The sequence below is a fragment of the Panthera tigris genome, chromosome D4, assembly GCF_018350195.1.
Source record: "Panthera tigris isolate Pti1 chromosome D4, P.tigris_Pti1_mat1.1, whole genome shotgun sequence".
NCBI lineage: Eukaryota > Metazoa > Chordata > Mammalia > Carnivora > Felidae > Panthera > Panthera tigris.
Window position 1 is genome coordinate 22161170 of NC_056672.1, and position 16913 is coordinate 22178082.

Consider the following 16913-nt stretch of genomic DNA (forward strand, 5'->3'; position numbering starts at 1 on the left):
TGGTGTGCCAGATTTTATTTTACTCCATTCCCTTTAGAGAGAACATCCCAACCTGCTCTGGTTCTTTGCTCATTAACAGCATAAATCATGCAAAATGTTAAAAGTCACTGTTGCAACGGTATTTGATAGAGAATTTAAATTAGACCACAGAGAAAAATGATGGTACAGCTCTGAGGCTGTATGATTCATTTCTTCGTACCAAACCAGAAGTTGAAAATGCAATGCAATTTTATAATGAACAGAAGTATTGCCTCTGGCCCTCATACAACTCCAAAAATAGTTAGAACAAGGCTGACCAAAAATCAGAAGGTCTTATATATATGTATGTATGTATGCATATATAAATACACACACACGGACACACACACACGAAGACATATATATATATATATATATATATATATATATATATATTAGACATATATATATATATATATATATATATATTTATATCCCTCTCTCCTTCCCTCTCTTCTCATCTTTGAATATCATTTTTTCCACTTCTCCCTTTCTTTCTTTCTTTGTGTCTCTATTACTCTGTCTTGTTTCTCTATCTATGCCTCCTTCTCCATGTCTCTCTTTGTCTCTGTCTCCAACCTATTCATTCTCTTACTCTCTTGCTGTCTCTCAGCCTGTATGCCTCTGTGTCTCTGTCTTTCTTTATTCCTGCCTGTCCTGTTTTCTTAGCCAAGTATCTAAGTCTCTTTTACTATGTGAATCTTGCTCTGTTCCCATAAATGATTCTCTCTCTCCCCCTCCTCTCTCTCTCTCTCTCTCTCTCTCTCTCTGTCATGTTTAGAGAAATTCCATTTTGATATATTCCTTTTCTATAGAGAAGCTATTTCTCGTGATGCTTGCAACCCACCCCCCCCACCCTCCCCCCTTGTGGAGACAAAGATGAGAGCTCTTCTGCTCTCGCCAAAGCTGTGCATGTATTTCATGGACCATCCAGCAGAGGAAGTGCCAACCAGTACTTTCTATACCTCTCCACCCTGGAAGCTAAATGCATGCCCTTCTTTGAGACTCAGCTTAGCTCAATGTGAAACCTGCCAGGAGGGTCTCAAGTCTTCACCATAGCCCGTTTGCCCAGAGCTGTACTGTGGAAGCCGTCCCCTGGCTTTGCTATTTTTGCCATTCTAAGCGACTTCTGGGTTATTTAACATAAAGCCCCACATGGTATTTCAGTTTTATGCTTCAGTTCTAAACCTCATGATAGAACTCTAAAGGATGAATAGCTTGTCGGGCTTCGAGAAGAGAGATTATGAAAAGAATGTAGATTTACACTTTTGAATAGTGTAAGGGGCTTGCCATGAGAGAGAAGCAAGTAGGGGCCAGAAAAGCAAGGAAGAATCAATTGCTTTAGGCAGGTGTGCGCATTAGTTCAGAAAAGGTGTATTTTGTACTTTATGTACCGCTAATTCCACACTTGTTGGTAAAACTAAAACAGCACTGTTATCACGTTACTGTATAATTATTATTGTTTCCTAAGAAGTTACTATGTAGTTACTACATTATTACGGAAAAATAAAACATGTTATTTCATGGTAACCATGCAATTAGCTCATGTCACTACCAAATGTACACTTGCTGAACCAACAAAGAAATAAAATGTTCCATTTTTTTCCTCCGTGCTCATGAGTCATAATATTGTCCCTCTTTTAGAAATGACATAATGAATCAATGTACTAACATCAGAATATGCAGATTATGCTTTTTTCCTCGTCATTTTCTTTTCCTCTGGTGAGCAAATGAATACCTTGGAAACTGCAGATGTAAAATAGCACACCAGATAGGCAGGCCAGCAAATGTATTCTATCAAGCAAATCTACTGCATTTAATGAGTGAGGAACAATGAGTCCTTGTTGGCTGTGGTTGGAAAGGGGTACCTTGGCAAGCCAAGAGCCTTGGTGGCTAAAAGGAATGAGAGGAGAATTAAATGCATTTCATTCTGTGTTGCTTGCAGGCTGAAAGCATAGCGAACAAAAACTGGTACCATGTATGTGTACATTCACAGAAGAATTTCAGTGTCTGCTGCACATACTGAGAAGGAAAAATCCAGCGTCTCAATATTTAAATCAGTTCTATATAAAGCAGACCACTTGGTAAAAGTTTGAATTCACTATCAGAAGTTGGTTCTTGTAGTACAAAAGAGAGTTAGTTTTAGAAAAAAAAAAGAAAAAAAAGGAGTACACAGTATTCTTTGTCAATGCCAGCATGTCTTTCTACTTAAAGCCCTGTATACAATCATCTTTCTATGAAGCTAATTGCAAGCTGCTTAAAATAATGAGAACCGGTCTGTTTATCGTAACTAATTGATTTCCAATACTTCAAAATTAATTGGGCAGAACAGGTCATCCCAAGCTTTCTTTGAGGCATGTTTTAATAGGCTCTGAATTTAAGGAATTAATGGATAGATTAGTATAATTTATTTTCACATTTGTTATTTTTCTAGAAACAGCTTTAAAATTCTCCTGGGAAGACACCCTATTCTTGCTCCCTTTCTCAACCCTTTCCCTGTTTCTGCACAACACTGAACTCACCTCGCCTTTATTTCTAGCCAGAAAATGCCTCAGCTCCTTAATTGTTTTGAATTTAAATTCTAATGATGAGAATTAGGAGTCCCAGAGATCATCTGAACTCACTAAAGTCTTCGAATTATACGAGACACCCTCTGTGATTAACAAAAACATACCCAGGGAGAAAACTGCCTTTGTCCTTTTCACATACCAGTACTTATATTTATATGTAGATTCCATAATTCATAGCTCACGCGTCATTTCTGGAGAACGTAGGTTGAATTCAACACCAGTTTCCAGTCTTCCTATGCGCACATACTTTTAAAGACTGTTCAAAAGTTGGAAGGCAAGTAAGACTTCCATCAATAAGGAAGTTACTTAAATTCCTGGTGATCTGATTCTATGACTGTCAGTCATGAAAATATGTATGCAGCCTTTTATTTTTATTATTTGGTTTCTAGATAACGGGTCTCACCATGCTGTTCAGGCTAGAGTGCAGTGGCTGTTCGCAGGCACGAACCCACTGCTGATCTGCACAGGAGTTTTGACCTGTTCCGTTTCCAACCTGGGTCAGTTCACCCCCTTCTCAGACAACCTTGTGGCGCCCCCACTCCCTGGAGGTCACCATACTGACACAGAACTTAGTGTGGACACCTGATCAGCACAGCTCACTGCAGTCCGGAACTCCTGAGTAGCTGGGACTACAAGCCCTTGTCACCTTTATGTATCCTTTTACAGGCAAGACAATCAAGCACCTGTGATCTTCTTTATTCCAGAAATGTCACAGAGATTGAGATTCCTTAAAGGCAAGGCAGATAGAACCAAACCCAAGTTTACATGTGATGAAAACAGGCTACTGTGCCTTTCTCATCTATCCCCTCCTCCACCCTTTGCTGGCCCCAAACTTTCAGGCTTTTACCACAGACAAAACATAACCATTCAGTTGAGCATCACCCCCAAAGTCTTTGTTTGCTGTTAAATATTAAGAAGTGTCATTTTTTCAAAATGAGAAGCATGGTATGGTAGGCAGGATTCTAAAATAGCCTGCAAGAGTTTGCACCTCCCTGGTGTACCTACCCTGTGTGTCCCTAAGACTGTGAGTGGGATGGATTTTACCCCACAATTAGTTATGTTAAAATAAGAGGGATATTCAGGAGGCCTGACCCAATCACACGGGCCCTTTATAAGAGAAGACTCTTCTCTAGCTGGTTACAGGGAAGGTCAGGGAGATGTGCTTGCACTGGCCTAGAAGAAAGCCAACATCCATGTGTAAATGGTACCCATGGGGACCACATGGGAAAGCACTACACACGGTCTCTGGCAGCTGAGAGTTGTCCCCAGCCAACAACCGGAAGAAAAATGGGTACATAGAGTCCCACAGCTACAAGGAAATGAATTCTGCCTATAAATAGGGAATTTGGAAGAAGACTCCAAGTGCAGATGAAAACTACGACCTGGCCGATACCTTAATTGTAGCCTGGTGAGATGCTGAGCAGGGAATCCAGTCATACCATGACAGGTACTTGACCTACAAAAAATGTGAGACAACAAATCACTGTTGTTTCAAGCCACTAACTGTGCATTAATTTGTTATGCAGCACTAGAAAAATAATACAACTGGAAAGAGAGTGTGTGGGCCTTGAATCTATAAGACTTTTTCACTCTTGTACTTTTCGGCCCAGACATTTTGGAGATACGCTGTTGAAGCTTTGGCACCATATTAGTTTTTCTCTGGCAAAGCTTTAGATGCAGGAATCAACATTAACTGGACATACCTAGTATTTAAAGACTCTGTGGCAAAGAAAGATTTTTTTAAGAGAATCAGAGTTTCCCCCAGAGTGCCCATATGTTCTGTCCACCTAAGTTCTTCCATGAAAGGATGCTGTTTCCACTCAAATCATCAAGTTTCCTATTTAGAAAGGTCCGATTTCTTATTTAGAAAGGCACTTCAAGGATCCTATTGCCATGCTCCCATTTTGTTGGAAGTCCAGTAGACTGAGGGTGTAAATGATTGCATTCTCTGGAATGGTATAATTCACAGATAATGGGAGGGAGAGGAAAAAAATGCTTTGCATCAGCCCACATCACATTTATGAAAGTCACAAAAAGGATAAGGTTTCAACTCACACAGTTGATGCTGCTTTGTTAAAAGGAATATCCCCATCAGATTCCCACATAGAGACCCCAGGAGGAAGCCTGACATTGTCAAACACGCAAAGGCGTGCGACACCGTGTTTTCATTTAATGAGAGTTACTGCAGATAAAGGCAGTACAGCCATCTTTGTGAAGCTGAACCCATGGATAGACTGTCATTTAAAAGTACAATTAAATTGCCTTAAAGGTAAGCCATATTACTGAATGTGAAGCATCTCAAATAGAGCTGTCAGCTAAGTGTTTATGTACGTTCAGCCCAGAAGGCTGCCTGTCATTTGTCATCAGGACATGCTTCATTGAAGAATTTGGGGATGGGGGGAAGCTTGTTGCTTTACTCTGGTCTATTTGTTTTTCACAGAGCTAAATATCTGATCCTTTCATAAATAATAATGTGTGTTGTGTTTTTTTTTTTGTATAGTAAAAGCATCTGCTTTTTAATAACACCTTTATTGAATGTAGTTAAAACATCACAAAATTCACCCCTTTAAAGTGTAAAATTCAGTGGTGTTTAGTATATCCACAGAGTTCTGCAAGCATCACTACTGTTTAATTTTAGAGCATTTTCATCACCCCATAAAGAACCCCTGTACCCATTAGTAGCAACTCCCATTTGCTCCTCCCAGCCCCTGGCAACCTCTAATCTACTTTCTGTCCTAAAGGATTTTCCTATTCTGCACATTTCATATAAATAAAACCATAAAATATGCGGTCTTTTGTGTCTGATTTCTTTATAATATTTTCAAGTTTCATCTATGCCATAGCATAAATCAGTACCTCACTTCCTCTTAAGACCATGTAATGTCCCATTGTATGGATAAACCACCGTTTATCTGTTCAACAGTTGATGGACATTTGGGCTGTTTCCACTGTTTTGGTTATGCTAAATAATGCTGCTAGAAATACTCATGCACAAGCTTTTGTGTGGATCTGTTTTCATTTCTCTTGGGAATGGAATTGTTGGATCATATGGTAATTCCCACGTTTCACGTTTTGAGGAACTGCAAAACTGTTTTCCAAAGGAGTTGCACCATTTAAAAATCTGATCAACAATGTATAAGGTTTCCAATTTCTCCATCTACTTGCTAACATTTGTTATCTTATTTCTAGACTCCTTAGAGGGTATGAAGTATTATCTCATTATTGTTTTAATTCCTATTTCCCTAATGACTAATGAGATTGAGCATCTTTGTATGTGCTTACTGATTGTTTTTCTTCTTTGAATAAAAGTCTACCCCAATACTTTGCCCATTTTTAAATTGGGTTATTTGTCTTTGTTGAGTTGAGTGAGTTCTTATATGATAGAAGTCCTTTATCAGATACAACTGTTTGATTTGATTTGATTTGATTTGATTTACAACTGTTTTCTCCCATTTTATGGGTTGCCTTTTTATTCTCTTGATGCACAAGAGTTTTTGATTTTGATGATGTACAACTTGTTTCTTTGCTGCCCGTGCTTTTGATGTCACATGTAAGATACCACTAACTATTCCAAGGTAATAAAGATTTCTGCCTATGTTTTTTTTTCTAACAACTTTATAGCTTTGCTTTTATATTTAAGTCTATGATCCTTTTGAGTTAATTTTTACATATGATATGAAGCAGGGGTCCAATTTCAGTCTTTTACATGCGGATATCCACTTTTCCCAGCACCACTTGAAAAGACTATCCTTTACCATTGAATTGTCTTGGCACCCTTATCAAAAATCAGTTGAGCATAAATTTATGGGCTTATTTCTGGACTCTCGATTCTATCCCTTTGATGAATATGTATATCCTTATGCCAGTACCACACTGTCTTGATTGTAGTAAGTTTTGAATAGGGAAATGTGAGTCCTCTAAGTTTGTTCTTTTTCAAGATTGTTTTGGCTATTCTAGGTCCCTTACATTTCCATATGAATTTTGGGATCAACTTGTCAATTTTTGCAAAAACTGAAGCTGAGATTTAGATAAAGGTTGCATTAATTTGGGGAGTAATGTCATCTTAACAGTATAAGTTCTCTGATGCATGTATATGAGAAGTCTTTCCATTTATTATGTCTCATTTAATTTCTTTCAGTGATGTTTTCCAGCTTTCAGTGTATAAGTCTTGCACTTATTCATTAAGCGTATTCCTAAATATTGTATTCTTTTATTGTTATTATAAATGGAATTGTTTTATTAATTTTATTTTCTAAATGTTCATTGCTAGTAATTACAGTGTGTTTTTAGGATAATATAACTGGTGAATTCTAGAACACTACAGCCAGGTCAAAAACATTCTTCACAGCTATATAAGAGGTTGTGTTACACTTGCAAGAAATTTTGTGTCTTTCTATCTCTATTTCTCATATAAAATTCCCCCTGATTATTAACTAATAGGGATAGTTCCTATATAAAAATATAGCTATAGTATAGAAGCAATATACTCATTACACTATCTTATTCACTCAGGTAAAAACATTTACTGAAAAATTGCTTGAGACACATCAGTGAACAAACAAACCAGGCAAAGTCCATGCCTTCTTGGAGTTCACCATTTTTATGTCCAGAAGTGGTCCAAAACTTGAAGAAGAAGAAAAATAATTATTAAGGATTTTATTTTATCCTGGAGGAAATTTTAATCTGATTAAGACAATGAACAAAATAATAGATTGATGTGCTATGAACACAGTTGTATATACACATGTGCTGTTTGTTTATTAACTCATTTAATCATACTCACTAAAGAATTACAGCAATATGGGTGTCTTGGTGGCTCAATGGTTGAGGATATGACTCTTGATTTTGGTCTCAGATCAAGCCCCATGTTGGGCTCCACACTGACAGTGGAGCCTGCTTGGGATTCTCTCTCTCCTTCCCTTTGCCCTTCTGCCCATCCCTTCTAAAATATATATATATGATTTGGATAAGTATTGCAAAGTGGGGCTACATTATTAAGGGAAATTTGGGGAATAGGGAATATGTTCATTAGCTTGATTGTAGTGACAGTTTTATGAATGTATTAATATGTTAAAACTTATCAAATTAACACATGTTCAGTTCATAGTATGTCAATTATGACCTAATACAGCTATTAAACATAATGAAATTTTGTGTATTCACACAATAGAGCATTAAACAGAAATGAAAATAAACAACTATAACTCTATGTGGCAACATAGATAATTCTTAAAGCATTAAGCAAAAAGAAGCCAAGCAATAAAAAATACATAGTCTGATTCTATTTAATATGAAGCTTAAGAACAGGCAAAACTAATCCATAGCACTAAAAGTTGAAACAGTGGCAAATGCTGGGAGGAAAGGAAGAGGTAGAGATCAGGAAGGAGCATTCGGGGAGCCTCCCAGAAGATAAAAATGTTCTATTTCTTGGAGGCAGTGGCATTTACAGAAGCATTTAATTTGTAATAATTCATTGAGTTGGATTTCTATGTTGGCTTCACATACTTTAAGCATTATACTTAATTAAAAGTTTTGAAAAACATACAACACAAAAACATATAACCAAAAGCTATGGATGAGATTTGTTGAGACTATTTCAATAGAGTGACATGAATGCAATTCATATAATGAAGAGTGAAGCAATAGTCTATTGTAAACAACAAATAGCAAATATAAGTAACCTTTTACAGAAGTTCCTGAAAAAAAGAGTAAAACATGGGATAGGAGTCAAGGACACAATAGAACTTTTTGAAAAAGCACTGGAGATACCAAGACTGCATGAAACAGTGGTTTAGAGCATGTACTGTAAGAATCAGACATTCTTCATTTCAAATCCTGGCTCTCTGTCTTACCAGCTAAGATTTGGGGAACTTATTTAACTCATTTTTCCTCAAATACAGGATGGGTATAATAACTTAATTCTCAAAACAGTTGTGAGGCTTAAATGAGACAGTATATATGGCTCAGCCTGAAACACAACATCTACTAAGCTCTTTAAAAATATCAGCAATTGATAATGATGAAAATTATTTGTAGTTAGAGAAAAAAATACCACTGAAAGGGATTATGGGAGCTTTGTAGAATTCAGGTTTGGTCCCCACCAGAAGGCTGCTACTGGGACACAGAAAAGCCAGCACAGAAACTGTCATTCATGAAGGTCTGGGATGACAAAATAGAAGATTTCACTGGGTTTTACGTGTGGCTAGTTTCTCCTTCAAAAATGCTAAGGGGCAGGAAGTCAAAGCACTAAACTGAAAATCTCTGGAGGGTAGATCTAAATATTCCTATTCTTCCCCATCCTCAAAGGTCTAAGAGACAAAACCCCATCAGGCTCTCTGCTGAAGGCTCTGGACATATGCACTGGGAATATGGGATTGAGTCTTACCACAACTGCATTTCCTTCCAGATCCAGCTTAATCCCTCACTGAATTAAGGCGATCAGCTTGCAATCTGTCTAATGGAGGAAAAGTGAATCTTCTCTGGTGAAAGAAAACTTTATATGGATTCTCTGTTCTTTCATAGACAATGTGTAACATGTAACAAAAATGTTACTAGACATACAAAAATGCATGACTATAGGATTAATAAACAAGAAAAAAATGGAATAGAAGCAGACCAAAAGATAATCCAAGTAAACTGTAAACTAGAACAAACTAATCCAGATTAGTAGATAAGGATTTTAACGTAGCTATGACTAACACTTTCAAAATAATGGAGAAAAAAATGGAAAAATAAATGAAGAGGTACAAATAATGAAGCTAATGAGAGAAAGTTAAAGATAAATTTTAAATGTATGAAAAAACAAGCAAAATGGAGGATAAATTGGGAGGTTCAACTCTACAACTAATAGAAATTCTAGCAAGACAATGTAAAGAAGTTATATTTGAAGCTAAAAACTGAGAATTTTCCAATTTGAGGCTTTCAGGTCAGTAGTCCACTCAGAGAATCAAGAAAAATGAATAAATAAAATTGTACATCTAGATATATTGTATCATCAATGTGGCGCATCAAAAGACAATCTTGAAATCTACTTGAAAAAAGGTACATTTCCTATGAAGGATTGATAAACTAACAGCAATCTAATAGCAGTCATAGATGTCTGAAATCAATAGAGTAATTGCTTCCAAGTGCAGAGGGGGAAAAAAATGATAGCTTAGAATTTTATACCAAAGTACACTTGTATTCATGAATGGAGTACAGTAAAGGAATTTTAAGATACACAGAGACAAAGAATTACCAAGCATAAACACAATAAAAATATGTTGTTTTCATAGATACTTACAATATTGAAAACAATTACCATTTACTAGGTCACAAAGGAAGTTTGAATAAATTTCATAGAATGGATGTCATAGAAAAAAACATGTTCATCAATCATAAGGCAATTTAAATAAGAATAAATAACACATAGTTGAAAATACCCTCTACATTTTAGAAACAAAATGAATTCCTAAATCACATATAATTTTAACGAGAAAACTACAGCAAAAATTCCTAAATGTTTGTAAAGCTTGCAGGATGCATCTGAAGCACAGCTAAGATGGAAAGGCCTGATGAATGAAAACATTTATTGAAAAAATTAGAGTTACAGTGAATGAATTGATTGCCCAACTCAGTAGGTTAGAAATTTGACTGAAAAATTCAACCCAATAATATTGAAATAATGAAAAAACTGAAATTAGAGCAGAGATTAGTAAAAACAGAAAGTAAAAAACAAATAACTCATATACCAAAAGCTACTCCTTTGAAAAACGTTTTAAACGCAAAAAGCATAGACGTTCAGACACTAGTCTGATAAATTCAACTAAATGAATTTTAAATTTCTCTGTTCCATAATAGTACCATAAACAAGTACCATTAACTGAAACAAAATATTTTCAAGGTATAGAACTAATTATATATATGATTATAAATTACAAATGAACAACAGACACAATGGAAAAGAATATGAAAAGATATTTAATCTCACAAGTAATCTGGGAAATACAAATTAAAATAATTAAGGGCTACTGTTTCATTTATCAAAATAGCAAAAAAAACCCTTAAATCTAATAAAACCATGGAGGCAGCAATCTTTATTCCTTCCTTGCTACATCTTCAGCACCTAGAACAGTGCCTAGCTCACAAGAGTCACTCAATAAATATTCCTTAAATGATTCAATAAATATTCAATATTGGTAAGCACGGAGGAAACAAATTTCTCTTTTACAAAAGTGGCCTACATGGGTGTCTGGGTGGCTCAGTGGGTTAAGCATCTGATTTCAGTTCAGATCATGATCTCGTGGTCCATGAGTTTAAGACCTGCGTCAGGCTCCATGCTGACAGCTCAGAGCCTGGAACCTGCTTCAGACTCTGTGTCTCCCTCTTTCTCTGTCCTTCTCCTGCTTGCTCTCTCTCTCTCTCTCTCTCTCTCTCAAAACAAACAAACAAACAAACAAAAATGGCCTACAAACTAATGCAATTACACCATTGAATGATGAAGCTGGAAGGTGTGTGTGCCACTCAACCTACCTCATCCACTTCTAGTTACACACCCTGGAGGTATTCTTACACAAATGCTGAAGAATATAGTCACTGCAACATTGTTTCTAATGAATATTTGAAATAAAAACTCTTGATTCCCTGGGGGCCTGGTTGGCTCAGTTGGTAGAGCATGTGACTTTTGATCTCAGGGTTGTAAATTTGAGCCTCACATTGGGCTCAAACTTTTAAAGATTACTAAAAGATTACTAAAAAAACTTTTAAAATATTAAAATTAAAAAAAAAACACCTCATACTTCCCTTCAAAAAGGAATTGCTTAAACATTTAAAGAACATGAGGCACCCAGGTGGCTCAGTTGGTTAAGCATTCCTTCAACTCTTGCTTTTGGCTCAGGTCATGAGCTTGTGGTCATGAGACGGAGCCCCACATCAGGCTCCATGCTGGGTGTAGAGACTGCTTAAGATTCTCTCTCCCCCTTTCCCTTTTCCCCACCCCCTCAAAAAATAATTAAAGAACAGTCATATTATAGAATACAATGCAATAATAAAGATGAATGAAATAAAGCTAAATGCAACAATGTTATAATAAGTATAACAGGTAAAAAAAAAAAAGTCAAATTACAAGAATGTATCCAGTATGATGCCACTTATGTAACGTGAAAACAGTCCTACACATTGTCTAATGAAACACAAAAATATTTTGCTTGTAATAAAGCATGCATGGGAATTTTATTTCCCAGGTTTGGGACAGTAATTATTGGGGGAGGTAAGAAAAGATTGAAAATACATGTTGGGGATATTTTTGTTTGCTTCCACAAAAGATCTGAGTCAAGTATGAAAAAATATTGAAATCTGTTGAAGTTGCATGGATGGTAAGGCTAGGTAGGAATGATGTTTAAATTATCTCCGTATTTTCTGCATATTTGAAATATATTTAAGATAAAGAAAGAGGGGGGGGGGGAAGATACAAGAAAGGGATTTACCTTGTCCTCCAGCTCGGGGAGTACAGCATGTCTGTACAGTGGGAAGTAATGTCTGCCAAGGGGGAAGGAAGCTATAGCAGAAGTGGGCTAAATGGGTATGGTCATACAGGGCCCATAACCCCTGAGCACAAGATAAGAATTGTGCTTAACAGTATATGAAACACGCTCAGTGATATAGATCAGCATGTAAAAAGCACGACCGGGCAGCAAAGGGATTCATAAAGAGGGTGCAGGATCTGGATAATAGACTAGGATGCCATGTACAACAAAGTCAGTATCTTCTAGAAAACACTATTTATAATTTCGACACGGACCTACTGACAAATCTTAAGTTTCCAAAATAAGGCTCACTTCATCCCGGTAGTGCTATTTTGAGGCTGAAAACAAATAAATGTCAGTACTACCGGAATGCAATGTAACTAGGACCAAACATGAGGACCTTTGCAGGGCTGTTCTGGATGCCAAAGACTGATTCAGCATGAGCTGCAGTTTCTTCCTCCCCACACAAGGAAATCCGAGCATCTGTAGCGAAATGAAGATTTAAACTCCGGCTGGCCTTGGCTCTGCCCCCATCAAAGCAGAGCTCACTGAACTGTTTGATTGTGAGTAGCTTCTTTGATTTTTAAACTGGTTAAATATGATGAAAATCTGTGCACAAACTTGCAAATGAACCACAGAAAGACAAAGGCCTTTGAAATGGACATTTCAAATGAGCTAAGTAGGCAGAGGAGCCTGCAAGTAATTGTTCATATTTCATGGGGACTTGGCTTTTCATGAATTCATCTCAGTGTCATCTTTCATACATATTACAGTGTCGGTTCATTAAAATTCTTGATGCAGTGCTGAACCTGGTCAGACTGAAATGGGGCTGACAAACCTCATGTCTGCCGCACAGATAACCAGACCTTATGAAGGTGAAATTAGTTTTCAGGAGCTGTACTGCTCACTTGATTGATTCCGTCTTAGAAGTCATATGACTTAATGTTTCCTGCTTGGGCTGCCTCTGTCATGCAAACATGACCTGATAACACATTGTCAGGAGCGCTCCAGAGAGCTAACAGCAATCTAACATCTTTCTACTGAGTGTGAAGTTCCATCTGAAATGTGCATATTTGATAAGCAGCTCGTCTTCTCTCTGTCCTTTTCATTTTCAGGAAGTTAATCTTCTCTGCTCTAGTGAGTGCAGTGGCGGGATGAGGTGAGCAGACATGCCGCAGGTGGCCCCAAACTCCAGCACACGGGGAAACTCACTGTCTAGAGGCCAACGTGTCTGGACATCACTTCCAAGAGGCAGCCAAGCAAGGAGTGACAATGCAGGCCCGCCGTCCCGTTCAGAAGGGACAGCATTTCCGAGGATGTGGGAAGAAAATGAAATCAGAGAGTTCCATTACTGAGTGTTACTTGACTTTGTTGTCACAGATTCACTTAACCGTCTCTCCACCATGGCAAAAAGCTGTATTGTATATTCAGTCTAAAATACACAGTGCCTTCTTCTGAATTAGAGGTGGCTGACCTCATAGAAGAATTTTAATGCTGGAAGACAGATAGAGGCCCCCTTCATATCCCTTTACAGAGTAGCAAATCTGAGCCCCAGAGGGGCTTCGTTGCTCACCCAAAGTCCACACAACTGAATTAGTGGTAGATCCAGGATGAAGATTCAGATCTCCAGATTCACTTTGGTTCCCCTGGCACTCCGCTGCACTGTCCCTCACCCAGAAGTCGGACGTGGGCTCCAAAGAGATTCCAAGCAGAAGGCCACATCTGGATCCAGTAGAAGAGCTTCTCACTTCTGATCAAGGCTTCTAATTCTCTCATATATTGTAATATTCAGTAAACAAAGTATGACCATCGACATTGTCTCATTGCTCTTCATGACAATGTTATGAGACAAAGCATGGAAGGCATTGTTCTCACTTCACTGGTAAGGAAACTGAGCGTGAGAAAAGTCAGGTGACCTGCTCAAGGTCAACCAGAAAGTACTTGAAGGGGTTGGATGAAGATGACCAAAGAAGAGACAGACACAGGAATCCAAGAATCAAAGTATCCAACACTGAAGAGTGGGGAGGTGTCAGCCGTGTTGCCAGCCTGTAGAGCAACCAGACCAGACAAAAGCAAGAGGGCAGGGGACTCCAGAAAGAAGCCCCAACGGAAATGATAATTATCTTGTATGTTTGATCACTGATAAAAGAATATTCACTGGGTGTCAACAGATCTGAAGAAGAATTCTGAAAAAAGAAAAGGCCCATAGAAAGCTAAGTAAAGTTTAAAAAGACAGACATTAATTATCCCCAGGAAAAAAATTCAAAAGGAAGCATTGTTGTGATAGACTGTTTAATTCTAGTGTAAACAATATTTGAAAGTCTTAGAAGGATGATCACTGACTTCGGATTAACTAAGATATGTGATATAAATACTTTGAGAGGAGAGTGGGGAGGTGAGGTTGTAGGAGAGATCAAAGTATAAAAGAGCCAAATATCCTCATTACCATAAAAGGAAGTCAATAAACCACGTCTAAATTTGATAAATCTGTTCGTTTTTACAGCATAACAAACAACTATAAATGCCAGAAGCTTAAAAAAGGAACCATTTTACTTGCTCAAGATTCTGTAAGGTAACAATTTAGCTTAGATGGAACGATTTATCTCTGTTCCATATGCTGTCAGGTGGGCTCATTCACATGTCTGTGGTCAGCCGGTAGTGGATGGCCTTATACATGTATTTGGCAGTTGACTGGCTATCAGTTGGGTCAGTAGAGGCAAGTGGCCCTGTGTCACCCCTCGACCAGCGTGCTACCCTAGGCCTGTTTACATGTTTACAGGGCTCCAAAGAGCAGTAAGAAAGCAAACCCCAATTTCAAGTGTCTGTTCCAAATTTGGTAATGATACCTTGGCCAAAACAAGTCACGTAGCAGAGTCCAGACTAAAAGTATAGAAAAGTAAATCCTACTTCTTCAGGAAGGAGCTACAAAACTACATTGAAAAATTGAGTAAATTCATGGATAGAAAGAATCTGTAGCCATTTTTGCATTTTACCATACTAGAAATTAACAGAATAAACATTTTATTTTAAAATATGAATTAAAAAACTAGAATCAAGTTATATTTTATATAAGATTATATTGTATAAATCACAAATATATACCTATAGGATAATTGGGGACAGGATGGCTACTTTAATATTACTTAAATAGGTACACGTACTTAGGATAAAATTTTCAATGATGTTATCTGACAGAATTGCACCAAGTCCTACATCTAAAACTACTTAGAAAGCAAAATTATGTCACCCAGAAATTATGTTAGGTAATAGAAAAAGTGGATCTAGAAATGAAAATTCCAGTGATAGTTGCTATGGGCTAAATGTGACAAAATTTATATATTTTTAAAAGTTTTGAAATTTATATTTCAGTTTTTTTTTTCTTTTAGATCCCACATTTAAGGGATATCATACAGTATCTGCCCTTCTGTGTCTAGCTTATTCACTTAACATAATTCCTTTAAGGTCCATCCAAGTTGTCACAAATGGCAAGAATTCCTTCTTTCTCACGGCTCAGTAATATTCCATTTTACACACACACACACACACACACACACACACACACACACACACATGCATACCACATTTGGCCAAAGGGAACAAACTTCCAGTTATAAGATTAACAAATCTGGGGATCTAATGTACCACATAATGACTATAGCTAATAATATAAGGTTAACAAATTTGGGGATCTAAATGTACAGCATAATGATCATAGCTAGTAATATTGTATCATATATCTGAAGGTTGCTAAGAGAGTAGTTGTTTGTTCATCATAAGTGTACTCTTTGATCCCCATCACCTATTTCACACATCCCCCTCCCACCTCCCCTCTGGTAACCATCAGTTTGTTCTCTATAGTTAAGTCTGTTTCTTGGTTTCTATCTCTTTTTTTTCCTTTGCTCATTTGTTTTTGTTTCTTAAATTCCACATATGAGTGAGATCATGTGGTATTTGTCCTTCTCTGATCAATTTAGCATTAATACTCTCTAGTTCCATCCATGTTGTTGCAAATGGCAAGATTTCATTCTTTTTTAAGGCTGAGTAATATTCGTGTGTGTGTGTGTGTGTGTGTGTGTGTGTGTGTGTGTGTAATATATCACTTCTTTATCCATTCATCAATTGACAGAAACTTGAGCTGCTTCCACATCTTAGCTATTGTAAATAATGCTGCTATAAACATAGGGGTGCATGTATCCCTTCAAATTAGTGTTCTTGTATTCTTTGGGTAAAACCACACAGTAGTGACATTCCTGGATTGTAGAGTAGTTCTATTTTTAATTTTTGAGGAACCTCCATAGTGTTTTCCACAGTGGCTGTACAGTTTATATTCCTACCAACAGTGAACAAGGGTTCCTTTTTCTCCATATCCTCAACACTTGCTGATTCTTGTGTTTTTTATTTTAGCCATTCAGACAGGTGTGAGGTCATACTTCATTGTACTTTTGATTTGCATTTCCCTGAAGATGAGAGATGTTGAGCACCTTTTCATGTGTCTTCTGACCATATGGATGTCTTCTTTGGGGAAATACCTGTTCATTCGTCTGCCCTTCTTTTCATTCCATTGTTTTTTTGGGTGTTGAGTTGTATTAGTTCTTTATACACTTTGGATACTAACCCTTTATCATATATGTCATTTGTGAATACCTTCTCCCATTCAGTAGGTTGCCTTTTAGTTTTACTGATCGTTTCCTTCACTGTTCAGAAAAAGAAAGTAGATCTTTTTTTTAAGAGGGTAGACCTTAAAGATTCTTACCATAAAAAATAAATTCTTCCCATAAAAATAAAAAATAAATTTAAGAAAATATGTGACGTGGTAAAGGTG